This window comes from Microtus ochrogaster, assembly GCF_000317375.1.
Source record: "Microtus ochrogaster isolate Prairie Vole_2 chromosome 14 unlocalized genomic scaffold, MicOch1.0 chr14_random_2, whole genome shotgun sequence".
In the NCBI taxonomy this organism is placed as follows: Eukaryota; Metazoa; Chordata; class Mammalia; order Rodentia; family Cricetidae; genus Microtus; species Microtus ochrogaster.
Window position 1 is genome coordinate 3999976 of NW_004949097.1, and position 12839 is coordinate 4012814.

The 12839-nt window shown below is 44.6% G+C and overlaps 1 pseudogene; it reads right to left on the minus strand.

Annotated features, from left to right (window-relative positions):
* Nucleotides 1–10504: 10504 nt before the first annotated feature.
* LOC101990847 lies at nucleotides 10505–11612 on the minus strand (annotated as a pseudogene).
* Between the last annotated feature and the right edge of the window lie 1227 nt (nucleotides 11613–12839).

A 12839-nucleotide genomic window follows, 5' to 3' on the forward strand; every position in this document is an offset into this window, starting at 1 on the left:
ACTGTGGGAAGGCGACTTGTATTTGACGTCTTGTCTTGAAGCTCTGCTGGTGTTCCAGGCTCCTTTCGCGTGCACAGATAAAGAGAGGTTTCCCTCTTCAACAAGGAGCAGTGTCTGGAGGACTGCTCCTCCAATTCCAGCCAGCTGTGGCCTCCACACAGCTCTCTGTATAGATCCAGGTCCATTCGTGGCCCTGTCATTTTCTGGCACCACCACTCTTTTAAAGGAGCAAGGGTTATACGAGCTGAAATTGACTTAATAAAGAATTTCTGCAAACCTTAAGTGAATTTGAATGACAGCATTCTTTCATAAAGATCGGGCTTGTATTTTTAATATGCACTTTAAGAATAATTGTTTTCTCCTTAACTTCTGTCCTAGATTTCAGGACCTCTTCATTTGAAATTTCAAGGGAGAGCACCCATTCCTCTCTCTCATTGTTTCTAATAGGTCAGCTCAGTGCTTTGCTGACCGGTTACAGCGACCCCTTGCTGGCACTCACAACCTCAGCACCCATCCAAGTGCCAAGCGCTCTCGTCAGATTTTGCACAGTTAGATTAACCATCTTCAAACAGTTCCCCCTTTTCAGTATCTGAATAAAACGCTTGCTGTGTATATTGTGCAGTTTTGTCCCAAATACACATCTTAAGATACATAAACTTCTTAAGGCGTAGATTATTCTAGAGGATGTAAAGATGGCTCGGCGGTTATGAGTTCTTGCTACTCTTTCAGCAGAATGTAGTTCAGTTCCCAGCACCCACATGGGAAATTCACCACTGCCTGCAGCTCAACCCAAGGGGATACGATCCCTCTTCTTGCCTCTATGGGCAAGTGCAAACACATGTGCACACACACACACACACACACAGAGACAGAGAGAGAGAGAGAGAGAGACTCATGCACACACACAGGTATACATAAATAAATAAGTAAATAAGATCTTTTAAAGAATTATGATATCTCCAACAATCATTCACATTGATGCCATCAGCCTCCACATCGATGCTTAACTTGCAGGGGTTGTTAGAAGGACTTATTCCTTCTTAATTACAAAAATTAGTATAGGAAAAGATAAACAGCACTAGTCATCGAGAAATGTCAATCAAAACTGCAATAACGCACCACTTCCCACTCATGAGGATGGTTATAACAAAAAAATTAGACAATGACACCTGTTGGGGACGAGGTGACAAATTTCCAGCTGTCTCGTGCTACTTGTGGGACTGTAACTTGATGCCTCTGCTTTAGTGAATGGTTTGACAGGTCCTCAAAATGTTACACACAAAGCGTTTCTCTCCGAGGCAAAGAAAACGTAAGTTCACACAAGAACATGTACACCAATGTTCATGGCAGTGGTTTTTATTAGAGCAAAAATTAAAACAATCCAAATATCTACCAACGAGAAATGAGTAAAAAGATGCTTTGGCCAAGGAAATTTAATATTATGTGGCCATAAAAATATGAAGTACTGAAACATCTGAGAGCCTAGCTGAACATGGAAACCATATATTAAATGAAAGAAACCAATCATGAAAAAAAATCACACATCATGTGAGATTCCATTGACATAAAATGCCCAGAATGGTCAAATTAGCCTAGATGGGAAGCCAATTAGCCATTCCTAGGGCTGTTGCACAATGGGTGAAACTGGCTTGTGACTGAGTGGGAACATGGTATGAGCTGCACATCTGTAATCCCTGCACTTGGGATGCTGAAGTAGGGAGACAGTGAGTTGGAAGCCAATCGGTGCTATATAGTAATATCCAGTGTGTGTGTGTGTGTGTGTGTGTGTGTGTGTGTGTGTGTAGGCAGACACCTCCCCCCAGTTCCCAAATAACAGACATGGAGACTTAATATTAATTCCAAATGCCTGTGGCTGCAGTCAAGGGGATACGATCCCTCTTCTACCCTCCGTGGGCAAGTGCGTGCACACACACAATATATATATATATATATGAAATGTACACACATAAATAAATGTATAATATATAAAATGCACATATATAATGATATATAAAAATGTACACATGTGTTCACAAATAAGCAAATAATAAACAAACAAACAAGCCCATATTTCTTATCTATACTTTGCCACATGGCTTGGTACCTTTTCTTATTATGGCATGCCCATCTTGCTTCTCTCTGTGTCTGCTGGCGACTCCTCCAACTCTGCCCTTCTTCCTCCCGGCATTCTCATTTTGGCTTTCCCACCTATCTTTATCCTGTTCAATTATTGGTCATTCAGCTTCTTTATTCAACCAATCACAGTGATGCATACACAGAGTGTAAAAGAATCTTCCATGTGTGCATGTGTATATAGCAGGTGGAGGGAGTCAGTGAGAGAGAGAGGCCAACTCAGAAAGACATGATAAGGTCTTTCTGTTTATGAAGATGAAAGACACTCACAAACTGAGAGATAGTACCGCTTCTGGACACTGGAATGAATGAGGTAGGAAGAAGGCCCTCTTCTGAAGGGTAATCATGCTGACACACTCTGACTTGAGCCCCTTGGAACTCTTTTCTAGCTTCTGAACTTCCAGAATGAAAAGTATATAATTTCCATTCTTCTTTTTTAAAAAAAAAAAACCTTCCCCCTCGTGTGTGTGGGGGGGGGGCACATAGCCACCACAGCACATATGAAGGGGACAAACGATAACTTCTGGTGTTGGTTTTACCTTCTGCCATGTTTGTAACAGACACACTTTGTTGTTTGCCACTGTGTACGCCAGAATATCTGTCCTGCGAGCTTCCAGCGATCCATCTCCCATCTCCTATTTCATCATGGGAGTGCTGGGATTACAGATGCCTGCAGATGTGGCCTGCTTTTTGTAGGCTCCAGGTTTGTGTGAATGCAATCTCATCACTAAGCCACCTTCCTAGCCCCGAAATGTGCATTCTTACAAGTCACCGAGCCCACGGTAACTTGTGAGAGAAGCCTCAGGAAACTATGGCAAAACCAACTGTGTTGTTGAGCTGTTGTCTCTGTGGCAGTGCTGGGACTGAGCCCAGGCCTTGCACATGCTAGAAGAGCACTCTCTCGTTCACTCATGCTTCACTGAACTCTGACACTCCTTTTGCATTTCACTCTCAAATGACAGCACTTAACTCAAGCCTTCATTTTACATGTGGATGCAATAGATTCTTAACAGTGACTAAGGGGATATGGTCACAAATTATGAGTCAGCAGGCCTTAAATTCTAGTCGTCTCTGTTACTGATGAGCTTGTGAGTCAGGAAGCCTCTCTGCCAGCCTTCTTTATCTTCCACTTTACACACACACACACACACACACACACACACACACACACACACACTCAGAAATGGAGAGGAGTGAACTAGGTGATTTTGCAGTTTGCAACTTGATTAGGCCTACTGTGCAATTCCTCTGTTCCACACTTTCTCACATTGTCAGTCCAGCCTGCACAGCAGCCCAGAACTCTTTAAGACCTGCTTGATTAAGCTGCACACTTACAGAGAAACTTGGGTTAGATTTTCATTGTGTAGGCATTAATTAAGTCCTTCTTTGAGACATTTTACAAATGCTAGTGCCCTGAATCTCTGCAACGCTTTTTCTTTGGCAGCCTTTCCTTTACATTCTGCAACATTTCTGCTCATTCCTTCCTTAGACAAGGACTGCTGGACCCCTCCTCTTCCTCTCCCATTCCTACTTAGTTACCAGGTTCCTGTTTTTTTCTATGAGGGACCCAGCACCCTTCCTTGTGATTGCTCCTCTCTGCCCCCGTTAAGTTCTGCTAAAGTCTGTGTCTCAAATAACCATGGGCTTTATACATGATCTAAAAATTTCAATTCAGCGCAAGACTGAGGATGATGGAGGGCAATAAGACATAAATAAAAGAAAGGAAAAAAATGGGCTTAAAGCCACCAACTTCTCGTTTTAATTTTCTTGAGGAAGTGGGGAAGTGGGTGTGTTTAGAAACGATACTTCTGGCGTTGTTTCTAATGAATGTGTATGGTGTCACCCATGTGTGAGTCCAGATGACAGAGCTGGATGGGTTTAATTATTCCTAACACTTGGGAAAACAGTGACGACCTGGCGAGCAATGTCACTTTCTTGCTCAGACTGTGACAAAGGAGAATGACTTTAACATACCAAATCCAAATTTGACTGCCGTGATTTGGGAAGACCTGAAATACTTAAGAAATGCTTCATCAGTGAGCTCATTAAAAGGCTACTGGAACTCAGTATACGTTAGCCCAATTATCCCTCAGTGCTGGCCCAGGTAGACTCTCATTTAATCTCCCCCATTCCTTGGCCCTCAAAGCTTTTCTAGCAATGCTCTTTGTATGTGCCAAAGATGACTCATAATTCTCTAATGCCTCTGAGATTTCTTTGCTTTCTTGGAGGAATTTCCTCTTACCAGTGGTCTAATGCATCATTGCAAGCTGGACAATCACAGTTGTATGTCCAGGGTGATTAGCTTCAGCCAGTTCAGCGAGGGAGTGACCTTCATCTAATTCAAGAGGTGACTTTTTTCTCCAAGAAGAAAGATGGTTCCCCACCCGCAAAACTAGCCTTGGGGAACTCCATGTATTAGGCAATCACTCTGCCACTCCGCTATATCCCTCATTCCATGATGGGCTGTTTCTCAAGAATATATATATACATATATTGTAATTTAGAAATTAAATCCACCTGGAGCTTCATGACAAATTCTGAGGCTATCTTTGTTAATCACCATCCTTGTTTGGCTTCTCTCTTTTAAAACAAAGTCTCACTACATATATATATATATATATATATATATATATATATATATATATATATATATATATATATATATATATATATATATATATATATATATATATTGTCTGGCCTGGAACTTGCTGTAGAGACCAAGCTGGCCTTGAACTCACAAAGATCCACCTGTCTCTGCCTCCTGAGTGCTGGGGTTAAATGCACATGGTGCCACGACCAACCTTGGTTAAATTCTTCGCTGGACACTCTGAAAAAAACTGTCTGTTTGGTCAGTATTTTAAGTTTGGCTACAGCAGCACATCAAGGGAACGCCACAGTTTGCCTCTGTGTTCTGAAATCGGAAGGATTTCCGTACGGTCAATTCACACTCCTGTACTCCCTAAGGCTAGCAGCTGTGCTATCAAATGGCACTAGGCTGAGCCCGAGATTATGATTTTCATCCCAAGACAACCTTGAGTGCTCAGTCTCAGGAACCAGACCCTCTGTCAGCAACTCTCTCTCCTTGAGATCTCACCTGATAATTCTTAGCAATCGTTATGTACAGCAGAAAGTTGGATTTTCTTCTATTTGTTATTCTCTGCGTGAAGCTTTCTCTCCTCTAGTTTCCCCCCCCCCCGCCCCACATACCTCCCTAAATCCAGTTCCACATGCACACCATTGTGCTGTCCTAGAATCCAAATGCCATTTTCTTTGACTTGCCAGTGACATATTTTTTCTAACGTGACTCGGCAAAGGCATTGTATTGGAAGCAGCATGCCTTTCTGTCCTTACTCTGCGGCATATTTTCATTCTCCCTCGGAGATTGTGTAGTTTTCTCATAAATTCCTCCCTTTACCCAACGTTTTTCTTTCCCACGCAGACCACACAGCCTTGTGACATGATGAACCCAGGGAGAAAGTGACCGCTTCAGCTTTTTCAAACTAGTGTTGTATCCTTTACCTGATATTCAGGGACAGTTGTTTACACAAAATAGACGCACATAGCCAATCCTCTCCTTCACCCATGCGTCCTGTGCAGATTCACTTGAAGCCTGACATATTTAGAAATTAACGGCCTTAACGTAACAACTGTCTCCTGCTTCCCAACTTCCTCCCAACCTTTCTCCCTCTCTCCTGGCAAGTTCCTAATTATATTCCTCGCTATCAGAGACCGCCGTTGGCTGGTTGCTGAGCTCCCCATTATCGGGGATAGCGTGCAGACACGCTGGCTGACCGTAATGAGCACCACTGGAATCTGGAGAACAACGAGGCATGTCTATTAATGTACCACATCATCTCATTTGAGGTAGAGAACGAGCCTTCTGGGGTCACCCGCTAGACCCTTTCATCTAGGAATTCTTGGTCCTGTTTTCAGTCACTCATTCCCCACCCCACCCCCCTCCCGTAATAAATACACTGTCTTTCTCTGCCTTGAGAAAGCACAGGCAATGATGGCTCCTTACAAACTCTCATATAACTGGGTCTTGATTTTTTTTTTAAGTCAGAGTGTCTTTGTATAACAGTCCTGGCTGTCCTGGAACTCACTTTGTAGACCAAGCTGGCCTTGAACTCGTTAAGATCCACCACCTGCTTCTGCCTCCCAAGTTCTGGGATTAAAGGCATGTGCCACCACTGCCCAGCTGGATCTCAAAAATCTTTATCTTTCCTTTTTCTGAATATCTCACAAAGCAAAATTTCCATGCACAGCCATGCTGTGAAGAACGAGCTGGGCGTGGCAGTGCATGCCTGCAATCCCTGCAGTCAGCCGACACAGACTAGGAGATGATGGCAAGTTCGGGGCCAGCATGGGTGACGTAGACAGTGCCAGGCCAGCCAGGAGCTACAAGACATGGAGGAAAAGAGAAATGAAAAGAAAAAAGGAAAGGAAAAGAAAAGAAAGGAAAGGAAAAGGAAAAAAAAGATAACTGGAACTAAAGTCAGAAATAGAGATTAAAAGGCAGACAGCTGTCATCTCCTTTGATGACTATGTATCAGCTGTCTGGAAACCCAGAGTCATGAAGCCTTTGCTCAGGGAGACCCCAAGGTACATACTGACGCACACAAAACTATGTCCTTAAGCTTTTATGGGGCAAAAAGCACCCTGAACTGGGAATTCATACTTTGAGGAAACTGCTTGGTAATTCACGGAGAGACTGAGTGCTGCCTTTAGGGGAGCAGTATGATTCCTGAGTGCGGCCTTTAGGGGAGCAGTATGGTTCCTGAGTGTGGCCTTTAGGGGAGCAGTATGATTCCTGAGTGCGGCCTTTAGGGGAGCAGTATGATTCCTGGGATGCAGGCAAAATCTGGCAAGTGCATGAAGATTAAACACGATGCTGGCAGCAACAGAAGATGCAGCAACAGCGAGCACGAAAGTGAAAAAGGAAGAAGAGGCTAAAACACATGCAGGGCTAACACCAGAGGTGCCTCTGATGGAGTGAGGCAGCCGGAAACCAAGTTCCTTAACTGGGACAGGCCAGCTGCTCCAGACTCCCGGAGAAACCCTGCCAGGCCATAGTGAAAAGGCGAGGCTCTTGCAGTTTCTTCTGGGCTGGTTGTTAGAGTTTTGTTTGCAGTAAGCGACCTTGGAGAGATGAGGTAATATCTTTCTCTGGACCAGGGACAACCTCATCACCGTGGCCTCTGAAAGGGACAAGTTCTCCAAACCCAGTGTTCCTCCTCCGGAGGGCGTGTTCATCCGCCTCTCCTCCCGGTGTCACCCCGTAGAATCTGAACTTTGTAGAAAACTGGCAGGAGCACACAGGAAACCCACGCTGCCTGCTGTGTCCGAGCAGTGAAGCCCTGGTCTCTGACTCAAGCTGGGGATCTTTCGCCAGAATCTGTGACTCCATAACGGGGTCACTCTGCTAAAACAGGAGTACAGTCCCAAGCTCCTCCGAGTCCCTGGCAGCTCTGCCCTCAGCAACCAGAGTAGTGCTCGACAAAGAAAGGACTTTTTATGTACTGAACAAGTTCCTTACTTTCTAAAACATATTTAAGGACTAAGAGAGAGAGATATCAAGTTTGGGCAAGCACTTGCCTTGCAAGCTGGGACCTAAGTCCAATACCCAAGTCTCAGTCTCTCCCTTCCCCCCTCCTCTCCCTCCCTCCCTCCCTCCATCCCTCTTTCTCCCTTCCTCCCTCTCCCCCCCCCCTCACACACACACACACACACACACACACACACACACACAGAGAGAGAGAGAGAGAGAGAGAGAGAGAGAGAGAGAGAGAGAGAGAGAAGCCAGACATGATGGTTCATATGTTAATCCCAGTGAGTGCTGGGAGAGGAATATGAGACACTGGGCTCACTGGGGCTCACTGGCCAAAACCACATTGTGATTTACGGGCTAGTGAGAGATCCCCCTCCAAAAAAAATCAAAGTGGAAGTTGACATCTGGACTACACATACATAGGCACACACACAATTTTAGTTTATCTTAGTTTACTGTGTATTTCATTTATCAGTACTACATTGGTCAATGTGTACTTTTTGAATCATAAAACCAATTGTAAAATTACTGATCAAAAGCTTTTCATAGATTAAATAAAACAGAATTAATGGGACGTCTGTTACATTTCCCTAATACTAATTACGAAATATTCATCAAATCATGTCCCACAGTTGGTACACAATATGTAAGAAATTTCTCAGGCTATACCTTTAATTCAAGGCCTTGGAAGGTAGAAGCAGGAGAATCATGAATTCAAGGCTAGTTTTGGTTTTATAGCTAGTCTGAGGACTGTCTGGACTATTTGAGGTTGTCTCAAAAACAAATATAAAAACAAAAGCAAGAGGTTGGAGAGAAGGCCCAGGGATTAAGAGCACATATGACTTTTGCAGAGGACCCTAGCTTAGTCCCCAGCACCCTGGTCACAACCGCATGGAACTCTAGCTCCAATGTGATCCACCACCCCTTCCGGTCTCCGAGAGCATATGCTTCCACATGCCCTTTACCCTAGTCCCACTCCGCATATACATATAAGTTTTAGATAATAAAAATAAATATAAAGACCCCCAATTATCCAACTCTTAACTGCATTACATTTCTTGTTTTCGTTTACTGGGTAATAGCAACACTCGTCATATCTCATAGACAGAGACTGTAAATGAGCAATGTCTTGAAGAACCCTGAGTACTTGCTTCCCAAATTGTGAGGAAAACTTAGTTTTGTTTGAGATTTGTGTCTGTAAATGCCAGTAAGAGCAATTTGCTCTGACAGGGAACACGGCTTTGGGATTTAGACTAGAATGGACATTACAATCTCTCCCTTATAAATTAATGTCCCAGAAAGCTTTTATGTTATTCGCATTACTACATTTGACTGAAAAAGAAAAAAAGATCCCTGAGAAAAAGAATAAGTACTGAGAAGTGTGAACCCCTAATAACAATGCAAGACTTTCTGAAATGGCGGTGCATGTTCTTTGCCACACACAAAAACAGATTTGCCTCTCGCCAGCCCTGGGGCAATAAAATAGTTTAGCTCATCTTTATTCTTTTGAGATTCATTTTTATTTTGTGTGTGAATGTTTCGTCCACATGTAAGTTTCTACACCACGTGGGAGTCTGATGCCCACAGAGGCCAGAAGAAGGAATTCGTTCCCCCTGCAACTGGAGTTGCACAAGGTTGTGAACCACCATGTCTGCTGGGAATCCAACCCTGGTCCTCTGGGAGCGCAGTCCGTAAGCACTGAGCCATCTCTCCAGTGTCGTCGTTTCTTAAAGCATGCTATGCCATAGCTGGCCACACCCCTGTCAGCACCCTTTCCACACTTGCCTTGAGTCAGTCCCTTCGTTACTGATGGACTGGAGGTCTTTGGCACTCTGATCCTGACGGTAGAAATTCTTTCTCCTTCTCCTCACCATCCTCTGCAGTGCCAGATTCAAAGCTATGGCTTCACCAATGCGATGCAAGTGCTCTACCACTGAGCTAAACTCCCAGCTCCACATTCATTAGCATCGACTCACTGTACGGAGTGGTGGTGTCATAATGACGTTTTCATTCAGGAATGATGTGCTTTGGACACACTCACGTCCGCTACCTTCTCCTGTCCCCCAGCCTCTTCCTGCCAGCTCTCTTCTTCTCCCAAACAGTCCCCGTCCTAGTTAGTGTGTTAATTCCGCTGCTCGAGAATAAGACCACTGCCACAATTTAAAGCCAAATTTGAAGCAAGCTTTAACTAAATGCTGGCCGGGTGGATGTGCTCCAGCCAGCTCCATCTCTGGGTTTCCAGAAGATGGCCCTGAATCAGGATTTACAGCGGCTTAAGTAGTTCCCACCAGGTCCAATCAGAAACAAGCATACATACTGACATATTTCCTGCCTGTGCACCAGTGCACATGGGTCAAACAAATTTGTTTCGGGGAGTGAAACACGCGGCTTGTTGTCCCCCTTAGGGGAAGGCGACTCATGCATGTGCACAAATGAAAAAGCTTACTTTAATTAATTGCCTGCTTTAATTAATTTGGCCATGATGATTTCGGTCAGTGGTCTTTCTCCTCCCATAGTTGGGATTAACACTAACACTACATCACTGAGAAAAACCTTGAACTCTGTTCCTCCTTCCTCCACCTCCTAGCTTCTAAAGGGAGTTTTGACTTCTCTAATGCCTAAGAATTTGGAATACTTCTTTTCCTTTCTTTCCTTTCTTTTTTTTTTTTTGTTTCTGAGACTGGCTTTCTCTGTTTTGCCTATTTTTCAATTGTTCTATGTATTTATTAGCTACAATTAATGCAGTAAGAAGGCTCAAAAAACTTTCAGGCTACACAGTTTTCCAAGACACCTTGCAGGGAAATGGAAGGCTGCTATTTATCAGCCATATCTTAGAGTCTTGGTGAGACGTCCTAGGGGAGGGAGACCTCTAATTCCTGGTGGAGGGGGTCGCATTCCCAGAGGGGGCAGGCCTGTAGGTGTCCGTCAGGCAGGGGAAAGGTCAATGGGTGTCCCATGGGTGATTTCATGCCAGGTGGAGGAGCCCTAATTCCTGGAGGTGAGGTTGTTTTGCCTACAGGTGGAGGTGGAGTCCCATATCCCGGTGGGTACTGGGTGGGGGCTACAACAACGTTGGCAGTGACAGCAATGACAGTAGCTGCCACAGGGCTTCTTCCCTGCTGGGATGGACCTCCAGCTCCTCAGACAGGGCCTGCTAATCCATCAGGAGCTTGGGGGTAGGTCCACTAGCTGGTACTCCTCTGCCATCTGCCCTCCAAACCCCAGGGCCACCTGCAGTGTCAGCAAGTGGTACACAAGCAATTCCAATGTCTTTGGGAGGAGGACCCTCCATATTCATGGATACCAAGTTCTCTCCATGTAGCAAGACCAGACCCCAAACCTGTTTTTCTTTATGGTCTGGCTGTTTAGCATGTTTGACCTTCCTGAACTCAGCACAATCGCAGACGACCAGATTCTTCTGCTCGTCAAAAGCCTTAAGGTGCCAGTGAAGATTCCTCCATCTCGCAGGCTACATCTCATTCCCTAGCCAATTGCAGCAGCATCTTGCTGCTCTCACCCACAGTCCTGATTGCTGCTCCACCGCAGCCAATTCAGCAGTAAAATCCCAAGATCCCTAATACTTGGGGAGAGCTAGAAATAAAGGTATAATGCAGGTTCTCTTAGACACAATGTAAGCTTGACTGCACTTTCATGGACCTTGGACAGGTTCTGTTTTCCTTGATTTCCACCACCTTGATGGTCCAATACTGTTTAATCACCTCGTGGCATCCCAGCTAAGAAAGCCTGTCTCAGTCCTGTCTGGAAATCCACTCCCAGGAACTTGGTGCTGCTGTTGCTGAGACTGTTACGGGTCCAGGTGACACCCTGGGTTACTCAATGAGGGTGTCCTACGTTTGACCTAGACGTCTGCGTCTGGCATGTGCTCTTCAGTAGTTCTCAGGAGTAAGTGATCCTTTGCTTGCTCCATCGCACTGCAAATCGCTCCTCAGCACCACAGACCAAACATTTCCTTCTCTGTCTGTTTTCACGGCTGTCCTGGAGCTTGCTCTGTAGACCAGGCTGGCCTCTAACTCAGAGATCCACCTGCTTCTATCTCTGGAGTGCTGGGATTAAAGGTGTGTGTCACCCCGTGCCTGGCTAATATTTTTCTATGATTATTAGTCATTTGTACTTTATCTTTTGACCATCTCTCATTTTATTCACCCATTTGTTGATTGGGCTATTTGAGGGGATGATTTTGTGTCTGGTTTGAGGGGTTCTTTCTGAGTCTAGATATTAATCTCCTGTCAGATATCTAGCAAAGGTTGAACCCCTTCTATAAACCATCTCTTCACTCTGCAGCTGTTTGCTTGCTGCACTGAAGCATTTCATTTCATACATTCCATGTTTTTAGGCCTTGCTACTCTTCCCTAAGTATTAGGATCCTCTACAGAAAGTCCTTGCCTGTCCCTGTATCCAGAAGCAAAACTAAAGTCATACTTCATGCAACACTATAGGAAAGTGTTAATGTTTTATTTAAATATTAAAAGTAGGATTGAGTTTACAAGGTCAAAGGAGCGAGGAAATTAAAGGGCAGATCTAATAGGAACAAAGCATCAAAGAAAACCAAAGAGTGTATTCCAGACAGACCGGATTAAGGAGCTGGACTTTTTATTTGTTTTGTCTTGGGGTTTTTGGTTGCTGTTGTTTTTGAGACAGGGACTCTTATAACCCAGGCTGGCCTCAAACTTGTACCATAGGCGTGGACTCCTGCTCCTCCTGCTTCGACCTTCTGAGATCAGGGAGACAAATGCCACCTGTGCTGAAGAGAGTGGTTTGTATGCTTAGGTCTGTTTTGTTTCCAGCCTCTTACTCAATACAAGTAAACACATTTAATCCCCACTATCTTCACACTCAATGAATCCTACCATGGGTGAAAAGGGGGAGTTTGGAGATGGAGAGTAAAATAATTATACAGTAAACTTGAATGGACAATAACTTTGCGCAAAGGCGATTTTGGCACAGATGTGATGCTTGTGGTGATGATGTTGGGTGTGTTGCTGCTGATGGTGGTGGTGGTGATGGTGGTTATGGTGGTGATGGTGGAGGGTGGAGGTGGTGGTTATAGTATGGTGATGGTGGTTATGGTGGTTATGGTGGTGATGGTGGAGGGTGGAGGTGGTGGTTATAGTATGGTGATGGTGGTTATGGTGGT